The sequence below is a fragment of the Equus caballus genome, chromosome 14 (genome assembly GCF_041296265.1).
Source record: "Equus caballus isolate H_3958 breed thoroughbred chromosome 14, TB-T2T, whole genome shotgun sequence".
NCBI classification, from domain to species: Eukaryota; Metazoa; Chordata; class Mammalia; order Perissodactyla; family Equidae; genus Equus; species Equus caballus.
This window is the reverse complement of record NC_091697.1, coordinates 36,856,153-36,881,930: the sequence shown is the minus strand read 5'-3', so window position 1 is coordinate 36,881,930 and position 25,778 is coordinate 36,856,153. Positions and strand designations below refer to the sequence as shown.

Below are 25,778 nucleotides of genomic sequence, written 5' to 3'. Positions count from 1 at the left end.
CAATGGGAAGGGGTGTGTGTGTATAAGTTTCCATGCTCTAGTCTCTAGGTGTAGAAGGCAATGGTGGAAATTTTCCTAGTGACTTGGAGAATGCATGATGTAAGTGACCTTCTACTCCATCTAACTATAAACCTGGCTTGATCTGAATCTATATGAAGTAATTGATTGAGCTCAGCGATAAAATGTTCTCAGTAAATAAACCTCAAACATCTTTATATGGCTGCACCTTTGTCTTTGAACAACCTAGTGTCTGTGTATAATTTGTGGCAAATACAGAATTTAGAAAGCAGCCACTCAGCTGAGGAACGTGGAAGACTAGATGGTAACCTTGTGAGGGCAAGCACTACAACAATAAAAGCTAAAATACGTTGAGTGTTCTATGTACAGGTAACTTTCTATTAATGTTGACATACTTTACATCTTGGACTCTTTAATCTTCACAGCAATCCTACAAAGTGGTGATTATTATGAGTATTATTATTCCTATTTTACAGATGAGAAAACTGAGGCATGGAAAGATAAGTCACTTTCCTAAGGCTACACAACTAGGAGCAGCAAAGCTTGCGCTTGAAAACAGGCAACCTGATTCTAGTCTCTCTCCCTACCCCACCTACCCATCTTGTTACATAGTTGAATCCATGAGTCTTGCACGGTACTTGGAACCTAGCAGATGGTTTGGATAAATGCTAATGGTTGGATAAAAACCCTTTAAAAGACATGAATTTCCATACAAATGTCAATTTTCATTGTTGTTGCTGCTGCTATTATTGTTAATAATAATAACTAGCATCTATTAGGCTCTTTCTATATGCCAGGCACCAAGCTAGCATTTTGCATACATTATTTAATTTCTTCCTCGTAACAATTTCATTTGGCAAATGGGGACACTGAGGCACTGAGTGTGTAATTATTTACATTCAGAAGTTCTCCTTACTCCAGAGCTCATTGCCTTGCCTACCAAGACAATAAAATGTCATTGCTGTGGAAGCTTCTATTTCTTTATTCTGTCAAATGATAGTCTTCTTGAGATTTCCTCAAGATAGAAAAAAACTGTGATGATAATAATAAGCAAATAATAGCATTTGGAATACATTCAATTGACAAATATTTGTTGGATAATGTAATAAGTATTGTGCTAAATGGCACATGACAGTATTTTCCAACACTTCAGCCTTTGTACATCATCTTCGTGATTTTTGCCATATCCCTAAGTTCCATGTGAACTTTTACTTAATATTTTCCTATATTAATTCATTTTTGAAAACTAATATGTATTTATATTTCATAATCATGATATTTGAGGGTTTCTTAATATGTATATTTCTAGGACACATTAAAATAATAGTGATACTAAATAGAAAGCATTTTAGAAAGAAATGAATTTTAGAAAGAATTCTTATTTAGTATGTAGTAATGTTTACCACTTAGTAATGTTTTCTCTTTAGAGAATACCTATGTACTACCACCTAAAGTCTTCACACTTCTTTCAGTTCACTTACCACTCCATGGGAAACACAGAGGATACAAAGATGTGTAAAAATTTGCTCCACCTGCATGTGAAGCCAACCTCAGGCTCATCTATGAAGCAAGCAATAGTTTCGGGGCAGGGAAAGGGACCATGCATGCTCCTTATGGCTGCTACCCAACTATCCCTCAAGGAGAAGCAAGATACATGACACAAAGAATGGTCCAGAGAGCAAGGAAGGAGTTCAGAGGAGGCGGAAGACACTGGACTGATAGTAGAGCTTCCTGCAGGAGCTTTCTCTTGACGGATGTGCAGGGTTAGGAAGGAGAGGTGAGGTGGGCATGTCCGGGTGCCTCTAGGAGCCCAGCCTTCTGCTCGCCAGTCCTTTAACTTCCAGTTCACAGCCCGCTCTTCAGGGTATGCATCTCTGACCCAGAGTCACAAATCAGATCTGAATTCAGGTCTTAAAGCCCAAAGGGTCATATTTCAGGTCATCTCACCTCCCTCTTACACTGAAACTGACCTTTTTCACTTTCTGTGTGTGTGTGTGTATGTTTTTAAGGCTATAGTTCATACCATCTGTTTTCAATTTTGTGAAGAGTAATGAAAAAAATCAAATCCAGTTTTTCAAAACACTTAAATTTTTAAGGAAAAATAGTCTCTTTTTTCATTTTAATACTTCAGTGCTTAACAAATGGTATTTACCTACCAACACAATCTATGCAATTTCCCACTAAGATAATGCATCTGCTTTTCTCTAGTGTCCATTCTAACACTTACTGTCTTCTTGTGCCAGCTATGGAAGATTGAGAGGAGTTAAAGATGTAAGCCAAAGCAGGTAATTTCCTGAAGAGAAGAAATGTACCTTAAATGATTTCTCTTTGTTAGATCTTTTTCATTCTTTCATTTGGCTCTTTATAGAAAACAAAAAAGAGAAAAATGGCAACAAATGTCCTTTGGACCCAAAGAGGTGAAGGAAACCTCTGAAAGCAGAATTTTTTTAAAAAATTAATTTCCTAGAACCAGAGTTGGAGCTGGCCTTTTAGCACTGTTGCACATTAATGCTGCTTCCCCTCCCATTGGGAAGCTGAGGCCCGAGTGGCAGTCATTACTGCCAATAGCACGGTTACCCAATGGATTCCTGGAAGGGCTCGCTTAAAAGATTCAGCCAGATCCTCTCCAGGGGCTTCCAGTTCCCGTCATCCCAGGAATGAAATATTCAGTATCATCTTTCTGCACCTGAGGCTGCCATGGATTAAATTCTTGCTGCCTCCATTACCGGGGCAGCCAAGAGCTCAGGCTGTAGTGATTGGATGTGAAATGCTTAATGGCTGTACTTGGCTGAGGAAGGGAGAGGCAAAGAACAGGCCAGAACCACAGTCATTAGTGGTGATCAGAGGCTGGAGAAGAGACCTTCCAGAGATGCTGTGGCTCAAGAAGAATTTACTTGAATTCCTCCTCCCCCTGCCACCAGACAGCATATTTTGAAATCATATTCTCTATATAATCACCTATAGTCACCCATACAATACAAACAAACCTGTACAAATGGTGCTACATGATAGGTCTTAACTTGGACAAGTTCACATTGGCTCCCCTTTTCCTGTCTGTTCCAGAAACGTGTAGATCTCCCCCAAAGTGTTGCCTTTAGTTGTCTACTTTTCACTCTTTACACTCTCTTTACATAAACTCCATCACCTATGAGCTATGGGGATGAGTCCCAAATCAACTCTTTTAGTGCGATTATCTTCTTGGCACATATTAACTGCTTAAGAAATGATTACTGAATGGTTGAATGAATGAATGAATATCATTTCCCCCAAGTTCTAGACTTACTTTTCTAACTGAGTGTAGAACATCTCTCTTCCTGAATGTCTGTGGTAGGCTGAATAATGGCTCCCCCAAATATGTCCATATCCTAGTCCCTAGAACCTGGGAAAGTTACCTTTGACGGCAAAAAGTGCTTTGCAGAGGTGATTAAGTTAGAGATCTTGAGATAGGGAAACTATCCAGGATTATCCCGATGGGTCTGGTGTAATTACAAGTGTGGTTATAAGAGGGATGCAAGAGGACAGCAAAGAGTTATATGATGATGGAAGCAGAGACTGGAGTGATGTGGCCAGGAGCCAAGAAATGCCAGTGGCCTCTGGAATCTGGAAGAGTCAAGGAGTGGACATTCCCCTGGAGCCTCCAGAAGGAACTAGCCTTGCAAACACCTTGGTTTTTCTTCCCTAAGACTCATTTTGGAGTTCTGGTCTCCAGACCGGGAAGAAATTACACTGTGTTTTTTAAAGCCACTAAGTTTGCAGCTATTCGTTACAGCAGCAACAGGAAACTAGTACGGTGTCTTCTGACAACTTAACATACTTGAAAACACACTCACCACTCCTTCCCCAAACCCCAGGCTTCAACCTCAGCTAACGGCTTCCTCATCCTCAGTTTCTTGCACTAGGGAAATCTGAATCTCCTTTGCTTTTTCTCTGTTCCTTATCCTTTCAGTCGAGACTGGCAGATTCTGTCCCTTCTATACCTGGAATGTTTCTCAAAACTATTACCTTTGCTTGTGGCGGTGGCAACATCCACAGTAGCTACTGCCTGACATATAGTAGTTTCTCACTAAACATTTGTTGAATGAATGTGAGTTGCAATTCTTCTTTCCCGATCCCTTTAGAATGTTCTTCCCATTGTGTACAACTTCCACTGTAAAATCTCTGTGGGTAGGGGCAGTGTCTTTTTCCAGCACTCCATACAGGTAGGTCTGGAACATAAAGTCACACAAACGTGGTGAACTAATAAGTGGACTTACTCTTTGTCACCATCTGATTATTGAAAAGTGTTAGGCAACGGCAAAGAGCACCAGTTTGGGAGTCAGGTGGAATTGGGCTTATGTCCATGCTCTATAATTATCTATTTGTATAATTCTTTCTGGCAAGATACTAACCTTTTCAAACTGCAGTTTCTTTAACAATAAAATGGGAAAAGATAGCACTCACCTTTTGAATTGTTCTCAGGAATGCACTGGGGTCTGGCTCAGGGTAATAAATGCTCAATAAGTGTGAACTCCTGGCATTATTTCCCTGTAGTCAAGGGAGCACCCATATTAACTCTGTTAGACGGTAGCTGTGGTGTGGGTTGCATATGCATGTATGGGGGTTCAGGGGCATTGCAGAAAACGAGGGCAAAGAATGGGGATGGGGAAGGCAGGGAGGCAGGCATTTTGCATTCAATAATCGAGTACAATTTGGAAACACTTGCCTTGTGTAGCCCTCAGCTGTCTGTGAAATTCATCTGAATCTTGTTCCGTTGGCCTATGGGGTATTTTCAAATACAAATTAGGTTGGCCAGAATTCCTTTTCTGCACCAACTCTCCTGGGTGCAACTTAGAGGTTATTAAGATGCCTAATAAAAGGAGAGAGCACATTTAATAACATTACCATCAGCTCGATGGAGCTGAGCTATGTGGGCCCACGGTGCCCCAGAGCCCACAGCCTCCTGCCACTGGTGCACTTGCTTAGAAGAGGCCCTATAATTATCCACATTTAAAAAGCACCATTAAATCCATTGAGGCAGTCATGTCCCATTTGCAAGGCCTTTCTGCCCACATTACTCGGGAGACCCAGGACCTGGCTTCTTGGGGTGGGAGGAGGAGAGGGAATAGACGGAACTTCCTGGGCTAAAGTGATGGCTAGTGAAATTCACAAAATGGAAGATCTGCTGAGATGACAACCCCATTGTCATCTGTGTTGGAGCTTTCCCTCCCTTTATTTTATGTATTTATTTAGCAAACCTTTATCGGGCACTTGACAAGTTTCAGCTCAGTACCACTGCTTCTCATGCAAATTCCATTTAATCTTCACAACAACTCATTCAGGAGATCAGTGGTTCTCAACGGGCAGTAACTTTGCCCCTTGGAGACATTTGGCAATGTCTGGAGATATCTGTGGTTGTCACCGCTGGGGTGAGGGGTGCTACTGGCATCTAGTGAGTAGAGAACAGGGATGCCTCTCAACGTCCTGCAGTAGTCAAAGCAGGCCCTCATGACAGAATTTTCTGGCCTGAATGTCGGTAGTGCTGAGGTTGAACAATTCCATGGTAGATGCTACTTCTTTGCTCATTTACAAATGGGGAAACTGAGGCCCAGAGCCATTACAAGGTTGTCTGGTGTTGCATAGCTGGTAAGTGGTGGAGCCATCAGAGCCTGAACTGTTACCACTGTTCTGGACTGCCTCCCAGCATCCCCCTCTGCATCCATCCTTTGCAGCTAAGCCCCCTTCTTGCCCCTGCTCCAGGCCAGCTGTCCACCCTCACAAAAGCCGATTGCAATTACACTTATTGAGAGTAATTGATGTTTGCTTTGGTGGTGGTGATTTCCTATAAAGAATATTCCTTTGAGAATGCATAAAATTGTTGTACATTTTGAAGGAATCAGCAACCTATGCAAGAGTGGAGTCTACATTTAGCTTTAACCTGTTTGAAATGTAAACACAGTACTCTTTTCCAAGCACCTAATGTCTGCCTAATGTGTGGTTTCAGAGATATTTTACCCCAAATAAAGAGCCTCTAGTGGTTTTAGAGGCAGTGATCTGTGGGAAGAGTATTCGGGGGCCTGAAGCAGAGAAAGTGTGGTGCACCAGAAGTATCTGGAACCGGGCACTCCTGTGTTCAACCTCCGGGCTTTTGCACAAGTCACTCCCTCTGTCAAGAACACTCTTCCTTCCTCTCTTTTCCCTGCTCATTTCTTCTCTTCCTTCAGTTCTCCCTGTAAAAATCGTCTCTTGGAAAGCTTTCCTCAGGTCTTGGTTAGGCATCCTTGTTTCCTGAGCACTCTAAATCTTTTACAATAGCTCTCTCCAAGAGGAATACAGGTTTTTCTCGACTTATGATGGGGTTATGTCCGGATAAACCCATTGTAAGTTGAAAATATCATAAGCCAAAAATGCGTTGAGTAAGGATCGAACAAGATCAACAGTTTTCTAAGACTTTTAAAATGCAGTCAAAACTTTTACACACGTACACACCCCTACACACACTGTTGTTTCACAAGATGGTTTATGTGTGTGTATTTCAAAAAGAAAAAAAGAAAAAAGAAACAAAACAGTCTATGATAGCACAGACATATTCACTCAAGTAAATCTTTGAAGTAAGATGAATCCCAAAGCTGATCGTATTTCAGAGTTGTGCAGTTCAACGATAGATTGAACTCCCATTCTGGAACCCATCATTGGGAAGTCGAAAAATGGTTAAGTCAAACCATTGTAAGTTAGGGACCGTGTGTATAAAGAACCACGTATGTAATTTAAAATTTTCTACTAGCTGTGTTAAAAATACTAAATAAAGGACAGGTGAAATTAACCTTAGTAATTTCTTTTTTAACCCAACTTTTCCACAATATTAACATTTCAATATACAATCAATACGAAAATTATTGATGAGATATTTCACATTTTTTTGAACAAAGTCTTTGAAATCTGGTGTGTATTTTACACTTACAGCTCAATTCAATTTAGTTATTAACTTTTCAGTGGTTAAAGAGAAATGTAGTCCTGCCAAAACAACAAAGCTGCATTTAATAGAAAAATAATTTACACTGCTTTTGTTTTTAAATTTAAATTTATTAAAATTGAATTAAATTAAAATTCAGTTCCTTGGTTTCAGAAGCCACATTTTGAGTGTTCAATAGTCACATGTTCTAGATTGGTTACAAGTTACGTTAAGTTGAAATTGCCTGTTGATTTGTCTTTTCCTCCCATTAGATTGTAACCTCTTTGAGGTCAAGGATTATGTCTTGCTCGCTGTTATTTGCCAGTGCCTGGCACGGATCTTAGTGCACAGCAGGCTCAATAAATACCTGGTATATGGCTTGAGATAATACTTCTAATCCTAACTTTGCCGTTGACTTACTGTAGAACCCTCATAATACAAGTTCTTCTCTAATAAAATGAGTTTTTGGACATTTTAGAAAGTCTTTTCCACTACACAGTAGTAACAAATGAATGTGAGCAAAGGGATTTGTGGTCAAACAAGTGTGAGAAATGCAGGGCTCAACAAAAGGAGGTTTCTTTACTCCAGGACTTCTCAGAGGCTGGAAGGCTTCAGTGCATTGTGATTTACTAAAAGGATTAAATTTTTAATTTAATTTAAGTTTAATAAACTTAAAATTTTAAACTAAATAGGATGTCCTATTCTTCCAACATGTGCAAGCATGGAGCTTTTTCTTCTCAGAGCATCTGCAGGACTGGTGCTCCCTGCAACACAATCCAGGAACTATTGGGCTGCTGTAAGGATCTTGAGCTGTAACATTCCTCCAGATTGAATCTGTATTTAGGGAGGTGGTCTCAAGGACTTGTGACAACGAACACCAATTTCTTTTCAGTTGTATGGAACTATCCTTTGACTAAAAAGGGATGGTAAAAGAACAACTCACTCTTTGCCATCAAGTGACTCAGAATCAATGCCTTACCTTATTTAAGAACAGATTGTTTCCAGATTAGAAAGCAGGAGTTTGGGGCTGGCCCAGTGGCGCAGCGATTAAGTTCACAGGTTCCGCTTTGGTGGCCTGGGGTTCGCTGGTTTGGATCCCCGGTGCGGACATGGCACCGCTTGGCAAGCCATGCTGTGGTAGGCGTCTCACATGTAAAGTAGAGGAAGATGGGCACGGATGTTAGCTCAGGACCAGTCTTCCTCAGCAAAAAAGAGGAGGATTGGTGGCAGATGTTAGCTCAGAGCTAATCTTCCTCAGGAAAAAAAATAAATAAATAAAGCAGGAGTTCTTCAAATAATTGCTCATTTTCAGAGAAGCAGTGAAAACAGTCTGCATCTATTTCCTCCTTCTATCCTACCTAAAAAGATGCACAAAGCAAATATGTTACTGTGCTTTCTGAATGGCCAACACAGTGTTTGAAATGGAAAGCAATACCTAGCTCATCTTAGGGATAAATTATTAAATTGAACTATATGAATTTACCAATATTCAACCACTTTTGACCTACAAATATGACAACTTCATATGGTTTAACGTACTAATTATAGTCAGCCTCTTGGCTTTCATACCAGTTCGTGGGAATCTAAGGTGGAAATACCTTTCTGGAGAAAAACAGTTTGAAAATATATAGCAAAGTTGGTTTTTTTCAGATGTGAAAATACTTTATTTAAACCCTCTCAAGGGTGAATTATGAGAATTGTGTGTGAGTAACATGTCAAGCCATGTGCACATTATGGATTCAAACCACAGCCCCACAGAATAAATGTTCATAAATCTTAGCATCATTATTGAATTGTTACCCAGCTCTATTTTCTTCATGCTAAGAAAGTGTAAGTTTTTCATTCCTTCTCTACAGGTCTCATATCCATCCTCCAAAGCTTTATCAAGTTCCCAGCATTCCATAGCTATGTCCCCTTGTCCAGATCTGTTCCTAGCCTTCTGGGAGGTTCTTGTTTGGTATGTTTAGTTACCTGGCTTCATCTCTGCTAATAGTGTTGCTGGAACTGGGTCAGTTAATAACCACTCAGAGCCTTGTTCATACTGGCCACAGTCTTCTCATTCTGCGGTTTTATATTCAACGTGGCAAATGCCAGAACCTGAATCTTGGATCCACAAGCCGTGAGGAGGCCTAGCAAGAGAGAGCTTTGGTGTCCAACAGACATATTTTCAATGCTAGCCCTGCACCTGACCAGTGGCAGATCTTATTCACGTTATTTAATTTTCTCAGCCCCATATTTACCAGCTTATTATAAGGGATATTATAAAGGATACACATGAACAGCCCAACAAAGAGATGTGTAGGGTGAGGTCTGGAAGGGTCCCTAGAGGAAGAGCCTCTGTCCCACAGAACTGGGATGCACCACCCTCCTGGCATGTGGATGCATTCGCCAACCCAGAAGCTCCTATAGCAATGTTTTCAGTGTGTGTATCTACGACTCTGAAATTCTGTATCCAGAAATTTATCCTAAGACCTTAAAGGATAAATACACAAAGATGTACATACAGGGATGTTCGTTGCAGTGCTGTTTATAATAGTGAAAACTGGAAGCCATTTAAACTCCCAATTGGTGAATCATAGTATATCTGTAAAGTGGAATATCATGATGGCATTAAAATAATGATGTGCATCTGCATTATTTGCATAGAATGATGTCTATGACATATTTTTAAGGAAAAAAGTGGATTTCAATTTTAGCATCTCTAATATTAATATCATTAAAATAGATATTTATCTATGAGAGTATGTGTATATATAGAAATATATCTAAAAATATTGACATAAACATATTAATGGAAAGTCTATCCTGATGATAAGTATAAGAGAGATTAGTTTCCATGTGGCATAATACTTAAATTATCCTTCATATGTAATGCCCGGATATGTAATAGAGATTTCCTATTGTAGGAATTTCAAGGCTTTTGACCCAGGTAAGCTGAGTGGGTTGGAGATGGAGACAACTTTGTTTGTTTGTTTTAACTCTATGGACTTTTGACTCATGATCTCCGTGAATTTAACTTAGGAAAGAAAACTCTGGGTTGACTTTATGATCTTAGAAGTAATTCTGTGTTACTCTAATATGTAATAATGCTCTATGTGGATAATAACAGCTTGCTGTCAACTAGCTTTTTGGTGTGCTACCACACACGTTACATCACTGCCATTTACTAAGTACTTGATAGGTAGTTGTGCAAACATCTCTATTTTTACACTATCTCTACAAGGTAGGAATAATTTCCCCATTTTGCTGATGAGAAGACTGAGCCTCCTGGAGGACATGTGACACATGATTCCACTGCTAATGAAGACAAATCTAGGTTGGTGTTTTCTCCATTGTACTATGATTTTATCTTGCATTGTTTTATCCTAAATCACCCTCCACATGTGATTCTCCCAACATACTCTAGGAACTCTCTACCTGACACTCCTCCAAACTTTTCAACCAAGTATGGAGAAACTCCATGAACAGAGTGTTGCAATGAAATGCACAGCTGTAGGGGCGGACTTCCTGAGTCTGAAGCCTACTCCACCACTTATTTGCTAAATAACCTCGGGAAAGTTACTTACCTTTTTCACACCCCCATTTCTCCTCCTGTAAAATGGGGGTGACGGTAGTCATGCCTACCTTGTAGGCTTGTGGGAGGACTGATTGAGACAATTCAAGCAGTGTAGCATAGCCCAGTGTTTGGTTCCTTGTATGTGGTGGATAAATGCTAGCCACTATCATTAACTTTCTCTTCCTTATCATCATATTTACCACAGCCTCACATGGGCCAGGAAATGGAGACAGAGGTTAAGTGCATTGCCTAGGTTTGCACAGCTGATAAAAGATGGAGTAGCTCTTTTTTAATCTTTCCATTCAGCAGAGGCCACATGTGGTTTGTTCTGGGTAGAGCGTAGAAGATGTGACGGGGGGCTAGGGTAGAATGGCGTTTCTCCTGGTGCTACATGCAGTAGGTGGATGGAACGAAACAGCAACTAATCCAACCCAGCCCCAAACCACAAATGTCAACAGATATTTTATGGCAGGGAAGGTGCCAACGAACATGTCACATGCTCTTTTGAAAATAAATTAAGCCACATAGGGACTCTAAAGTAAAAAATAAGAACTGGGCTGTTTATGGATCTCCTCTGGCTCCAGTTTATGGTGTTTCAAATGCCACGGCAGGAAGAGGCACTGTAGGAGGAGCCCTGCGATGTGACTGAGAGGTCGCCGGGCTCTGCTGTTATCTAATTGCATCGCACCGGGCAAGTCGTTCAGGGCCTCGGCTGCTGCATCATTACCGGTGGGGTAATAAACTCCTGCTTGTGGGTCTGTTAGGAAGATGGCTTTAGGATTGACGTCCTGGTTTGGTTTCTCTTTCTAAGATGAAGTTCAAATAAAATAAACGCAGTGGTCAGTTCCCCACAGGGTTTGACACCTGCTTCCCTTTGGAAGCCACGCAGGAGGTACCTGCTGGAATCAGAACAGAAGGCTTACTTGGAAATTATCTAGTGATTCCAGTTCACTGATTTTCTAAGTTTTGTTTTGTTGTCTGTGGTAGATCCCTTTTTATGGAGGAAATTTAATGTAGAACCTCAATATATAAGACATCGAAGGAGAGTTGCCTAGCCAAAACAAGAAGGCCACATTCGTCAACTTTTCCCTTACCCAGATGCTGTCCCCATCGGTCCTTCCCAGAACTAAGGGCGCTAGAGAGCATAATTTGAAAATGGGCTCTTAAAGTTTGGTAGGCACAGAATCACTGCTGGTTCCAAAGGAGATGCCTGGGTCCCACTCTAAAATGACGGATTCAGAATCTAAATTTTGAACAAGATCCCCAGGTGATTCTGGTGTTCCCTAAAACTTGAGAACCATTGGCCTCTTCTAATACTTTCATTTTACAAGTGAAGAAACTGTTGCCTAGAGTAGGGAAGTTACTTGTCCATGCTCACGCATGGGTCCAAGCCTAAAGTCCAGAGCTCCTGGCCCCCAGCATCTCACTTAGCCTCCTTAGTTGCAAGCAACAGAAACTCTGGCTAACATAAGCAGAAGAACTCATTGGAAAGCTATTTCATGGTTGGTAAAATGGTAGAGAATGCACAGCTCCCAGGAGCCAGGGAAGCTCCTCTGGGGTAGATGGCAGAAACTAACAGAGCCTCTTCAGGGCACCACTACCAGGATAAGTTGGCTTCCACCATTTTTATGGCATTTTGTGAATAGTCCAAATCTCAGGAGAGAAAGCCTGGCTCAGCTTGTATAAGGAGGCCTCCATGGCTCAGGACCACAGGGAATCTTGATCCACATTTCCAGGAAGACCTGACTCAGTGGGTACAACAGAGCTAACTGAGGTGATGCTACCAGCAGACAGTGAAAATGGTGTTAGGAGGCAAAAAATGACATATGCCCACACACTTAGCCACCTTTTCCACCACACTATACTGTCCCCCTGTTAGCATCAATGCTTCACAGAAAAAAATCCAATTGAAATGAAGGGGTTAAGGTAAATTCTGTGGATTAACTATCAGCCAAACGACATTTTAACAGCCTTTTTAGCATAGCCTGGCTGGGCTGAGACCTTCCTTGCAAAATGCCTTAATCCTTGGCCTCTAAATAGAGAGTTATTTTCAATTTCTCCAGTTCCTAATGTTTTAAATGGAACTACTGTTCCCCTTAGAGCACCCAGTGGCTGGCTGGAGACCTTTATTGATATATATATATAAATTACCCCAATCCCCTCTGCTGCCTACAGATCCAATCATATTGAACTAATGCGCATATAAATAAAAACCTGGAAGTGTGGTTTATGGCAATAAGTAGTGCAGCCGAAGTTTATACCGTTCTGCAAAGACACCTTGATACATTGCTGATAATCTTCATAATATGTTTAAAGAGGCAGTGTGTCAGCTCTGGCCGGAGCACCCTGGGAACCGAGTGGGAAATATGATTCCTGAGCTTCTGATTGACCAAGAGAAGAATCTGTCCTGCCAGGAGGAGGCCCAACCCAGGCTGTAAAGGGCCCAGGGGCTGGAAATCTTTTCCCAAAGTCATTGGGCCCTAAAGTAATAGGTTGATCTACAAAATGTAGACATCTTTTTCGCAGTCTGTGTTCTGTGGTTAGTTCTGATGGTAGGCTGGCTTCAGAGGAGCTGAGGAATAGGCTAGAAGCGTTCTTCAGAGCAGAGGTCATTTCCCTGCCAAGATGTTCCAGGCGACACCCTGGAGTGATGTGTTTGCTCCCAGACGAAAGCGTCTGGGTGATGTACCTTCCCTTACCTGCCTTCCTTCAGTCCACTCTGTACACTGCAGCCGGTGCAATCTTTCTGGAAGGTAAATCTGATTACTGCTGCTCTGCACACTTTCACCTCCATGACTTAACTCGCCCTGTGAGCTTCTGGGAGTGTGAGCCATGCCCACAGCTCAGCCTCATCAGCTTCTGCACTGCCTAGGCTGCCTGCTCCAGCCACTCTGGTCTTTTCTTCTTTCACCCCATTGTGAATGTTGTTGTCTCTGCCTGGAATGCACAGTCCATATAACACAGAACCACTTCTCTGCCTCTTGGATTATTATCTTGCCCACATCTTCTGTTCTCCTTAAACAGAAAGTTCCCCTACCACTTTGCCTTTCCTCCCCACTACCCTCCAGCCTGAAGTGTACTTCCTGTCATTTGCGTCCCACCTGCCCATGCTCATGGTCTCCTTATTTACATACATTCCCCTGATTCTTCCACCTGGAAATCGTCTTTCCCATGTCTCTCTTAGTGAACTTATCACTTACAACTTAATATCATATTGATTTATGTCGATTTATGTGTGTGTTAATTCCCCTTCTGGTCTGGGTATGCCTGGGACTGGTTCATCTTTGGATTCTCCAAGCTCCTACTGTGCCTGTCTGTGGCAGGGCTCAGTAAGTATTTGCCAGCTGTAAGAATGAATGAACGTATAAATGCATGAGTGTTGGCCATAGCAGGAGATGCCAGCCCTGGGTGAGGACTCAAAGGCGGGACTTTGGGCAATGGGTATGGAAAGCATGAAAGTGCCTGTGTGCCTGGGAACCTGGAGAAGAGGGGGTGTGGAGCATGAGGGTGGCGCATGGGGGTGCAGAGAGGGAGTGGTCTTGTTCTTGGACATTTTGCCCAGGGCAAGCCCTGAAATTGAGCCCAAAGAGGAAAAAGACAGACTCAAAGTAACGAAAACAAATTATTTTTACTCTGTGTTACAGAAAATGGCTAAGTGTGCTCCAGAGGTTTGGCCCAACAATCCTTTTGGGTAGGAAATATTAGAATTTGTATTTATATGTATTTCTCACTTAACAAATTTCTATTTTTGATAGGTATTAATATGTATCTGATGCGTTAGTGTTGTTAGATGTGTATGCAATTTGAAAACAAACACATGCATATATAAGTAGATTTCTATATATTGGATTGGTTAACACAATTTTTTTCTTTAATGGAGTGTGCAATCAAAAAAGGTTATAGACTGTTGCTTCAGAAGTTCAATCCCTATGCTAAGCCAGAGCTTGTCAATTACCTGCCAACTTTGAACTGATATTAACAATTTGATCTATTATACAGGAAAAATATAAGGAGGTCCTTTGGCTTACCTGTTCACATGCTGTCTTAGGATCCCAGCTAAAGTTCAGTATATTGTCATAATAAAGTATCCTGGCTTTGGGATCTGTTGGCCCTTGTTTTTAATTCTAGCTCTGCCCATACTAGCAGTGTGATCTTGCAAGTCAGCCTCTCTGGGTCTCAGTTTCCTCCTCTGTAAAATGGGACTGATATTAGTACCTACTCCAAAAATGAGATAATTCACATGATGCACTTGGTAAAATGCCTGGCACATAATCGAGGCTCATACAGTGTAGCTACAAAGGACCTAGTCCCGGAATGTCAGTCAGCTGGTCATCACTTCTCTGTCCTGTGTCCACAGCAGACATCCATAATTGATCCCAGTCCTTTGTCCTTCTGGACTTAGATTAGACTTCAGGATTGGGTCACATAGTAAACTTTTTTTTCCTGGGAGCAATTGCAATCTCTGAAAAGCGTTTGCTGTGAGAAGCTGCCATGTACAGAAGCCACCTTGTGGACTTCCCAGCAGCAGGAGAGATCCCAGTGAGACTTGAGGAAGAGCTTTTCCTATTTAGGATCCCAGTGGGATGTTATCAAGCAGGTCTTTTAAAAGTTTTCTCTAGGGATTTTTGGGGCTATGGCAACAACAATGAGGATAATGCCTCACATTTTGAGCAGTGCTTTATAGTTTTCAAAGCACTTTCATGCACATTTTCTAACTTCATCTTCATAGCAACCATGCCTGGCAAAGCAGAGCAGGCATTAGAATCAGAAAAACAATATATATTTTTTAAAGTAAAAAGAACCCGAAAGACTTTGTCCAACCTCTTCATTTCAGAGACAAAGAAATTGATGCTGGAAAGGGTAACTTGTTCCAGGTAACTTACTTGAAGCCCACATGCTCATATTCTACTTCTTGGTATCAGCCACTGTGTCTAGTACATGCTTAATAAAGATTAATTGAAAAAAGAATGAATGAATGTTGTCTCTTAGTGGTTGAATCAGGACCACTAGAACTTTCCTTCTTGGACAGGGAGGGAACATTTTCCCCAAAGCCCCCTGTAACTATTGATTCCCATTGCCTATATGGTCACCTGGAAGTCCCAGCAGGTCCCAAGAATGAGAAATGGCCCAGCACAGGTTTTGGCTCTGACTGGAAGCTGTAAAATCTTGGGGAGAAAACTCCACCACTTTGGGAAAAACTGCAGATGGGGAGTCCTAAAATTCCATGGTCCACGATGGAGAAGGAGCATTTGTTGGTGATGATTTTGAAATATTAGACTCTTGAAGATTTAACAATCCTATGAGATTAAGTTCTCTTTACCTGGGGTTACAGCAGTGTCTGGGCTCTCCTCTCCGAGGCTCACACATGTCCTCCCCTACCTTTAGGTCTAGGGGGACCCCATCCCATCCATCTTGGGTGTTTTCATAAGTTTACCTTAGTGGAAAGGGGCCCATATGTGGCTGATCTTGTGGGAAAGCCTAATTTGAGTTGGCTTTCTGATATCAGAAGGTCACATGGAAACAATGAGAGTTATTTCTTAGTATTTGGGGAGACCAGACTAGTAGCATGGATATTTTTTATAGGGGCTAATGTGAATAATTCCTTCCTTTTGAATTGAATTCTTACTCTCTTTGAGGCACTCTAAGAAAGTACAGAATTTAAAGACCATCAGGAAACAACAACTGGGAGATGAGGCAAGACATCTACAAGTGAGATAATTAAGCAATAATTTTTAGATCTGACCAGGGTTAAAATGGGTCACAATTACAGCATTAGGAGTTCAGTGAAGGAGATCACTGTGGGCTGTTGTATTGAACATGAACTGGATGTGGAAGGACGATATCCATATTATGTAACAAATACTACAATAGCACTTCTTGCCTGCCAAACATTTTCTTAGTAACTTACAAGTATTGATTCACTAAATTCTCATAACAAGATTATAAAGAAGATACTATTATCATATTTTATAGGTGAGGAAATCAAGGTAGAGAAATCCTAACTCCCCCAAGTAGAAGTGGAATTTGAACCCAGGCAGCCCAGTGTCCAAAATCTTAGCGCCTACCCTGTGCTACCTCCTGGGTATATGGGATTTGGAGGGCAGAGGACAGGGGCAAGGTGTGGGCAACATATGAGGAAAGAGTTGGTGTTTACAGAGTACAGTGTATTCAAGAGAACCAACTGGGTTGGAGTATGGAGGTTAATACTGGGAATATCAGCATAGAGATATGAAAATAAGCAAATGGGGTAGGGTCTGATTATAGATAGTGATGACTAATATACTATACTATGCTAAACTATAATCTGATTATAGTTTTGCAGTGGTTCAGTTCACTAAGTCTTTGATATTCCTCCCTTCAAGAGGTGGAATTTGATTGCACCCATTTTAAGCCTAGGCTGGATTAGTGACTCACTTCTAATAGAATATAGCAGAAGTAATGGTTGTGTGACTTCCAAGTTATGGTCATTAAAGGTGTAGTGCTTCCTCCTCTTTATCTTTCTAGGGTCTCACTCTGGGGGAAGCCAGCAGCCAGGATGTAAGGACACTCAGGAAGCCCTATGGAGAAACCCACATGGTGAGGAACTGAGGCTTTCCATCAACAGCCATGTGAGTGAGCCATCTTGCAAGTGGACCCTCCAGCCTCGGCCAGGCCTTTAGATGACTTCTGCCCTGGCCAACAACCTGATAGCAACCTCATTTTAACGGCTAAGTTCTCCTGGATTCCTGACCCCACAACCTGGAAGATAATACTCGTTTATTGTTTTAAGCTGCCAAGTTTTGGGGTTACTTGCTCTACAGCAATTAATAACCAATACAGCCCTCAGGAGTTGAGGAGTGTTGAGGAGTGTAGACTTTAATTTATAATCCTCACCCCATGCCTACATGGAGTACCTGGTTGATAAATGGGTCCTAAAATGAATTATAGATGATAGGGGGCCATTGGAGGTTTTTGAGCAGGTGGACAACATGATGACAGTAATCTTTTAGAAAAATTAATGCAGAGTGGGTGGGCACGGTGATTTGGGGGTGGAGGACACTTGTGGTAGGGAGGCAATTCAGTCTGTTGAAGTGGCTTTTGAATGTAATGGTTTGGCTCCAGCATAGGTTCAGGGTAATGAGAAGGAACAGAGCAAATATAAGTTCCATGAGAGCTAAGCCCTTGCTTGTCTTTCTTCACCGCTGGAGCCACAGAGCCCTGCACAGTGCCTGGCACATACTAGGCACTCAATAATACCTATTGAATGAGTGACTGAATATATGAGTAGGTGGGTGAGTGAATAAAAAAGATAGAAGTGTGGTGGCCCAGAAAACTTTGTTTCTACTTTTTTTTAGAAATGAAAACCCTCCGAAGATTCTATAGGTAATGTCTGGAATAGATTTCTGTGACCTCAAACTCCATTTTCTATTTCTGTAATCCTGATTGGGGCCAGCCTGTTTTCAAAGCCCATTCTCATTCTGAAGTTGATTTTAAAGCACTCCTTTTCTTTTCACATCATTCATGCCACAAACATTTATTGGGCATCTATAATATGCTTGGCATCGTGATGGGCCCTGGGGGGAGAAGATGAGTGAAGGCGGGTCCTGTGGTGCTTCAGTATTTCTTTCTCTGCTTTTATCTCTAGTCATCTCAGAAGTTTATTTTTGAAATAAAGATTCATTTTCTTAGTGGAATTCTTAAGTGAGGAGTGATGAGATGAATTCGGGCTTTTAGGAACTGCTTTTAGAACTTGTGGATGACTTCCACTGTTTGCTGTTCACCCTTGCTGATATGCCCTATTAATATTCAAAAGCTGTCACTTTATTTTATCTTTGTTCTTTAGTAGACTAGACTGCTGGCTGGGAGAATCTGGTTTGTCTGGTTTAGTCTTGTCACACTGTGGGGTAGGACAAAAAGAGACATGACCCAAGGTTGTTAGTTTTTTTAAAAATTTGGAGAATTTCTGTGCATTTTTCTTGGGATCACACCCTGTTTAATTGACTTCTGTCTCTTTTCCTTGTAAATAAAATTCAGCATTGTCAGGAATAATCCCAGGCCAGGCCTGCTGTTGAGTGGACAGTTGCTAGAGGGCACACAGTCTGGATTTAAGGCTGAGGAAAAGCTCTAGCAATGGCAGTTGTATATCAAGGGCATAGGCCTATTTAATAGCAGTTACTGTCTGGAATGCTGTGTTAGGAAGGATTCTGCTGTGTACGTGGGCTTGGGATGAAAGAGCAGCATGTTACAGGAATGGTGATGGCCCAGAGGCGTGGGTATGGGGACTTGAGGCACGTATTTGGAACAACAGTAGAAAGGCTGGGTCTCAGCTTAGGTGTTCAGGGTGAGGAACCAGATGAATGAAGGCTAAGAAAATTCCCATTTCCCTTGACTAATCTTTTCTCCACCTCTTTATCATCTCTTTCATCATTGTGTTCTTTCCTCCCATCTCCTACTTCCCTGCTCTTTCTTCTCATGCTCTGTTGTATCTGTTTTGCTTCTCCCTCTGCCTCCACATACCTCTTTCAGTTGATGTGAAGGGTCCCTTCCACACCCACCCTGGCTACACACATTTGACATAACTATGGCTCTTCCCCACTGGTCTAGATACAGTTCAGAACTTCATAGTTGTTAGGGGGATGGAAGTCAATGGCTTTACAAGCCCCTAGGCTCCATTTGCCTCTGATCCCTCTGGCCTTCTTGATAGGTTGGCAGAGGCACTAAAGAGGCTATAGGATTTGCAAGGTTGCAGCCAAGTACATGTCCAAGAAAGAGCTTTCAATATGAGGAGGATGTGTAGACATGTGACCCTTAGCTTCCTTCTCTACACTATGTGCAGATGGACATGCGAGTCTCCCCACAGCACTTCCTCTGGTTCTTCTCATCAGGATTAAATTCACTTAACATTTTAAGAGAAAAAAAATATCTGAAAATATTCACACAGTCGACTCTAAAGGACCAACTGTATTTCATTTACATTTGCTTTCCATTTAAGTCAAGGCAGACGCGCTTGAAGCTGCTTCCTCTAGCAGAGGCAGACTCAACTATTATCATAATGCTTCCCTTTTCTTCCCTTCTCCACATTTGATAACCACATTTTACTCTTAAATATTTAGTTTTCTTTTATTCAATCTTTTAGTTTACTGTATTGGTGCAGAAGGGAGGGGGGAGACAGTCTTTTTCTCATCCCAGTTGATACTCATCTGTCTGCTTAAAATTATTATTTTTTCTTCTTTTTTCCTTTTTCTCTTTTTGTCACTTACCACCGTTTTGGCTGGTGGGTATAGGGTTTTTTTTTAACCTCTAAGCACATTGAATGTCTTTAGGCTTGCACGTTAGACAGGAGACTGATAGGATAATGATGATGGAATGTTAAATGCTATCTATGTAAATCAGTTCCATCAATGGGTACAAGATTCAGCTACTTTAGGCCTTTTTTTTTTTTGACATACATTTTCATTTTTTTTTTAAGGAGAATAATATTGGATTGTTATTAACCTACTTTAGAAGAGCTTTGCATTACCAGACACATTGCTATTTTGCATAAAGCCATATTAAATTTTGGTATGATGTACAACATCATTTTCTCCTAAATGCTGCTTTTAACCTCCAAGTAGTTTCTTTTGTATTTTTGGTGGAGGACTGGTTTCTGATAGCCAGATCCTGAGTGGGAAGTAGGAAGAAAGAAATGAAGATCTTTATATGCTCTCTGCAGGCAGGGGAAAGCAACTTATATTTTCTCCACTTATTTAAAGTATGGAAATCAACTGAGTACATTCTAGCACTGATTATGTTTTGAGGTCATCAGTGAAACCTCCAGTTCATCTCTGGGTTCTGGAACAAAGCTGTTGAGAGCCACCCTTGCAATAGGATTGGATTTGATTAAGGGCATTAGACTGATTATCACTTTTGGTTGCAAATAATAAGATTCAACTCAAAACTCGTTATAATCTAGAATACACAAGGATTCAAGTGCCTCGAGGGTGGTCTGGAAGCAGGACGTTAAGAGATGTTAGGTTTCTCTTTTCTCTCCGTTGTCTCTCATTTCTCCCCCCCCCCCCTTTCCCATCTCACTCTTCGCACCTGTCTCTCCCCATATCTTTCTCTCTCACCCCTCATTTTCACTTCCCCCTCTCTCTTATTTCTCTCTCCCCTCCATCTCTCTCTCCCTTCATTCCTCTCTCCCCGTTTTTCTCTCTCCCCTCATCACTCTATTTCATCTCTCTCTCCCCATTTTTCTCTCTCTCCCCTCCTCACTCTATTTCATCTCTCTCTTCCCTATTTTTCTCTCTCCCATCTCTCCCTCCCCTGTTATGCTTCCTCCATTTTCTCTCTTTTCTTCATTTTTCTCTCACCCATTTCTACCCACTTCTGCCCCATTTCTCTGTCTTTGATTCTCTGTCTTTCCCCATCTCTCTCTCCCATCTCTCTCCTTTCATCTGTCTCCCCAACCTCTCTCCCATCTTTCTTCTCTTTCCTCCAACTCATTTTCCATTTGTCTCATCTCAGTCTCTCTCCTCCATACCTTTCCCATCTCCAGATCGCTTTATACAAACCGTGTAGTGGCTTCCTCTGCTTAGTGGGGGACATGGCACAGGCAGCTCCACTTTTACATATTCCCAGCTTGGCGACTCCAGAGGGAGAACGATGCTTTCTCCCCTAGCCTCTAGTTTTATATAAATCCCAGAGAAGGTTTCCATTGACCTGGCTTGGGTTACATGCCCACTTATTGGGATTAATTCACTTATGCCAGCAAAATCAGAAACTGTCTCACCTACTTGAATCAAATGCCTATCCCTGTGGCCAGTGACCATGGGGGCGAGGGCAAATTATTAGGATTGGCAGCCCTATCACAATCATTTAGAGTAGGAAAGAAGCCTTCCGTTTAGGAAATGGGAGTGTTATTAACAGAAGAAACAGGAAACATACTCTGGGCAGACAGAAAGAACAGATGCCTACCACAACCACCAAGATAGGGATGTGGAAAGAAAACAGTCCTACATACCACTCTTGGTTTGGCCAGGTAGTGTATACTGGTAAGGGGTGGGAGGTGTACATTTTTTGCTAGTAGATGTGGCTGATCTTTTTCTCTTTTGGTCTGAGGGATCCTTCTAGTTGGTTGAAAAGATCCTTTTTTAATCCCTTCAGTGATCTGTCTTCCTTGTCACTAATGTCTTCCACCTCCTGGCTTATTGTGAGGGAATGCCCCAGGGGAGCCAAAACAACCACACATCTGCCACCCTTGTTCTCTTTCCCTGGGCTGCTTCTCATCCTAGCTGTACCAACTGCACCTAGTTCCTTGAAGTTTCTTAATTCCCACAGCAGACCTGGGCTAAACCCTCTCTATCCATAATTCAACCTGAAACGGGTGGACACATTTCAAAAAAGGAAGCAAAAAAGAGGAATAAAATCATCACAAGAAGGGAGGAATAATATAATTCATGGTCATTCAGTACTGCAACGGGAGTTTGAGGGACTGGGGTGTGAAGGAGTATATTCAGCCTCGGGGGCTCAGCGGTTTGAGTTGATTGACAGAGATAGAGATGGGATCTATAATAAGACAGGGGAGAGAAGAATAGAAAGGTGAGACCAGGAGGCTGCTGACGCTCTCTTTGCTTTCTTCACACCACATTGGAGGTGAATGTCCTCCACTCAGTGTAAACAAGTCTGGATCTGGGAGCTCGGGTGGGGAGAACCATGAAGGGAACTTTAATTGGGATGGAAAGCATTTGGTTGGATTTACTTGCTTCAAAATACCTTACCTTAAGAGAGCCAACCCCAAAGATGAGTTGAGGCCAATTCAATTTCTCCCTGATAAATAGAGCCAGGAAGTGTTGATGATGCATGTCAATGGACAAACCAACCCCATGTGCCCTTCTCAAGATGTTTATGGAGGAGGTCATGGGGCAAGAGGGGAAACCGGGCTCCGAGGGTGGTGCTGAGAGCTCTGTTTCCTTCACCAGGATGTTAATAGCAGTCTCTGGCCCTGCCTGTGGCTTGAGCTGCCCATTTTTGGATTTGGCTGGTGACTCCTCTGGGCAGGCTTTGTGCCTCTGCCTGTTTGTGTTAGAATGCGACACATGGACCCAGCATTCAGCCAGGTGCCAACCATGTAATCCGACACCATATGTTCCCAAGTCAGGAGAGAATAGAGCAGATTTTTTCCCCCCAATTTTGGAAGTAGGTTAATTACTTTCATCTATATTTTCAGCTCTAGGGGTCATAGATGAAAAATTATTCCTGACATATTTAGGTGGTCATTTATGACCAAAATTACTAGGTGTGGACTTTACCATCTACAAGACAGTGCAAAGAGTGTATTCTCAGAATGAGACCACAGCTCAAAAAGATATTCCCTTAGTAAGAATGTTTCTTATCAGCACTGCTTTTAAAAATGGATTTAAAGCGTTGTTTTGAGGAGAAATTGGTGTTGCTCATTTTGTCGGCATCCTCCTCTGCCCAGATATTTGTTTGTTTGTGATATTTAACCAATTTTCCAAGGGATATTGATGGATGGGGCCAGCTGTGTTATTGTTCTGCCACTTTTTGTTCTTAAAGTTTAAGTATAAAAGCCAAAGTTTTGGCTAAAAAATGAAGCCTATTTGATTCAGTGCGTTTAACCAATGCAAGCTAATGACAGTCTTTCACACGGCTAACAGTCAGTGCCAAGAAGGTGCTGAGATGTTTACGTGCAATATCTCCTTCAGTCCTTGAACAGCTTATGTGGCAGGGACTCTTGTTATCCTTATCTTGCTGTTAAGAAATGGAATATGCCTGTTACCTTGCGTTACCCCTCCAGATGTGTACCTTACACTTCTCCATCCTGTTTTGTGCCTAGGAGGCTGACAGATACGGGTCACCTCCACCCCTCCCCTGCACTCTGGCTTACTTTTGGGTTTGGTCAAATTCCTGATAAGGAAATTAGAGGGATAAAGGGAGGAGAGTGAACCAGAACTAGAACTAGTGCAGTTCAGTGAACTGAACTAGACAGTTTGGCTGTAAACCCAACCTCTTTACTCTGAGTAAGATGCTAAACATCTCTGCCCCTCAGATTTTTGTTTAGAAATTAGAGATCATTCTACCTATTTCTTGGGTGGTGGTGGGGAGGATTAAATTAGATGATGCATGCAAAAATACATAGCCTGATTTCTCCATTATGAAGCTATATTTTTCCTGTTCGTTTGCATTTTGCAAGTAGTCTGGGGGGGTGATACTTTGCTACCACAGGCTGTTCCCTAGGGCAGCAGGTGACCAGATCCTGCCACCTTCCCTAGGCCCACCTGGGAGGTCACCTGCATACAGTGCATTCACTGCCACAGCTACTTTTGTCTCTTTGCCTGAGGGGGTGCTTTGTCCTCAAGAGGAGCAGCTCAGGAAAACCAATGGTTCCATTGATTCCTGTATTTTAGGGTTTTTTTTAATTCACAAATTTTGCAAATTTCACAAAAATTTGAATTTTATCAAATGCCTTCTCAGTGTATACGGTTCATATAATTCCCCCCTTTGATTTATTAGCGTGGTGTATTATATTAATAAGTCTTCTCATGTTGAACTCTCCTTGCATGGCTGGAACATTATTTTAATTGGTTATTTGGTTGTGTTTACTAGTATTATTTATTTTTGCAACTATGTTTACAAGTGAGATTGGTCTGTAGTTTTTTGATGCAATGTTTACCGGATTTAGGTATGAATGTTCTACTTGCTTTCTAAAAGGAACTGGGACGTTTTCCTTCTTTTTCTATTCTCTGGAACAGGTTAAGTAGCATCGGGATTATGTGTTCTTTGAGGGTCCAGTGTCTGTTTGAAATCATTTAGGCCTGCTGCTTTGCCTGTTTGTTGTTTTCTTTTGTTTTGTGGTAAGTCTTTGATGATTTCCCTTTTTGCTTCTAGGAAATTGATCTGTTCAAATTTGTCTACTGGGGTCAGTTTGGCGCGTTGTACTTTCTTGAAATTATCCATTTATTTAGATTTTCAAATTTATTTGCACAGAATTGTACAAAGTATTTTCTAATGATGTTTTCAGTTTTCTGTTTGCCCTTTACCATTTCTTATTTGTGTATTTATATTTTTTCCCACTTTTTTTCTTGAGTAGGTGAGCTAGTGGTTTGTCTATTTTGTTGATTTCTTGAAAAACCAGCTTTTTGGTTAGTTTTACCTTTTTCTTTTTTCTAAAACATTAGGTTTTGCTATTTATTCCCTTCCTTCTACTTTGTTTTGGTTTATTTTGTTCTTTTTCAAGCTTTTTGTTTTTAAAATTTTTATTTTTATTACAGTAACATTGCATTATAACATTATATAACTTTGAGATGTACATCATAATATATTTCAAATTCTGTGTAGATTACATCATATTCACCACCCAAAGACTAATTACAATCCATCACCACACATTTGTGCTTAATCACTCCTTTTGCCCTCCTCCCTACTCCCTTCCCTTCTGGTAACTACCAATCCAATCTCTGTTGCTACGTGTTTGTTTGTTTTTTCAAGCTTTTGATTTGGTTATTTGATCTATTTTCATTTTTTCATCGTTACTGCTGCTCTCTGCTTTAGTTGTATCCTATAGATTCTGATATGCGGTTTCTAAAAGTGATCTCTCTAATGTTTTCTTTATCGCATATTAAATTTTCATGCATATTTGAGTCTATTTCTGTTCTGTCTTGTCTGTGTCATTTATCTGTTTGTCTATTTTTTATTTTAGGGTCAAAAATTTTAAGTTACTATAGCTTTATGATACATTTGATATATAACACATATGATAAGATAAATCACTTCTCATTACTTTCCTTTTTTCCCCCAGATTTTCTGGGCTATTTTCAGTCGTTGGTGAATAGTCTCCCCAAAAGTGACTTTTATAATCATCTGTCAAATTTTATTGGGATTACATTGATTTTTATAGATTTGTTGGCAAGAGTAGTATTACAATATTGTCTTCTTATCCAAGAACAGGTTATGTTTTTTCATTATTTGTTTGTTTGTACCTCTCAGTAATTATGTCTTTATATTTTTTCAAATATGTCACACTAAACTTTTGTTGTATTTGTTCTAAGTTTTAGGCTTAAAATTTTTTTTTTTGCTAGTGTGAAGGGAATTTTTCCTTCTATAATCTGCAAGTAGTTATTGTTAGTTTATAAAAATAGTATTGATTTTTGTGTATTTCTTTTGTAAATGGCAGCTTTATTATGCTTTTTTTATTTCTATTTTTTCCTTATTCTTTTGTGTTTCCCAAGTGTATAATCAACATGATATACGAACAGTGATAACTGTGAATTCATTTTCCAGTAATTGTATCTCTTATTT

The 25,778-nt window shown here is 41.0% G+C and overlaps 1 long non-coding RNA gene across 2 annotated transcripts in view; it reads left to right on the top strand.

Annotated features, from left to right (window-relative positions):
• LOC138917444 (uncharacterized) overlaps positions 1 to 25,778 on the top strand; it is a 427,142-nt gene that overhangs the window by 236,558 nt on the left and 164,806 nt on the right. Inside the window, exon 5 of one of the 2 annotated variants that reach the window (XR_011425474.1) lies at positions 17,007 to 17,118. The exons of the other annotated variant lie outside the window; for it this stretch is intronic. This is a non-coding gene — a long non-coding RNA (uncharacterized lncRNA). Of the gene's footprint in view, positions 1 to 17,006; positions 17,119 to 25,778 lie in introns of those variants that run through there. 2 annotated transcript variants of the gene reach the window in all.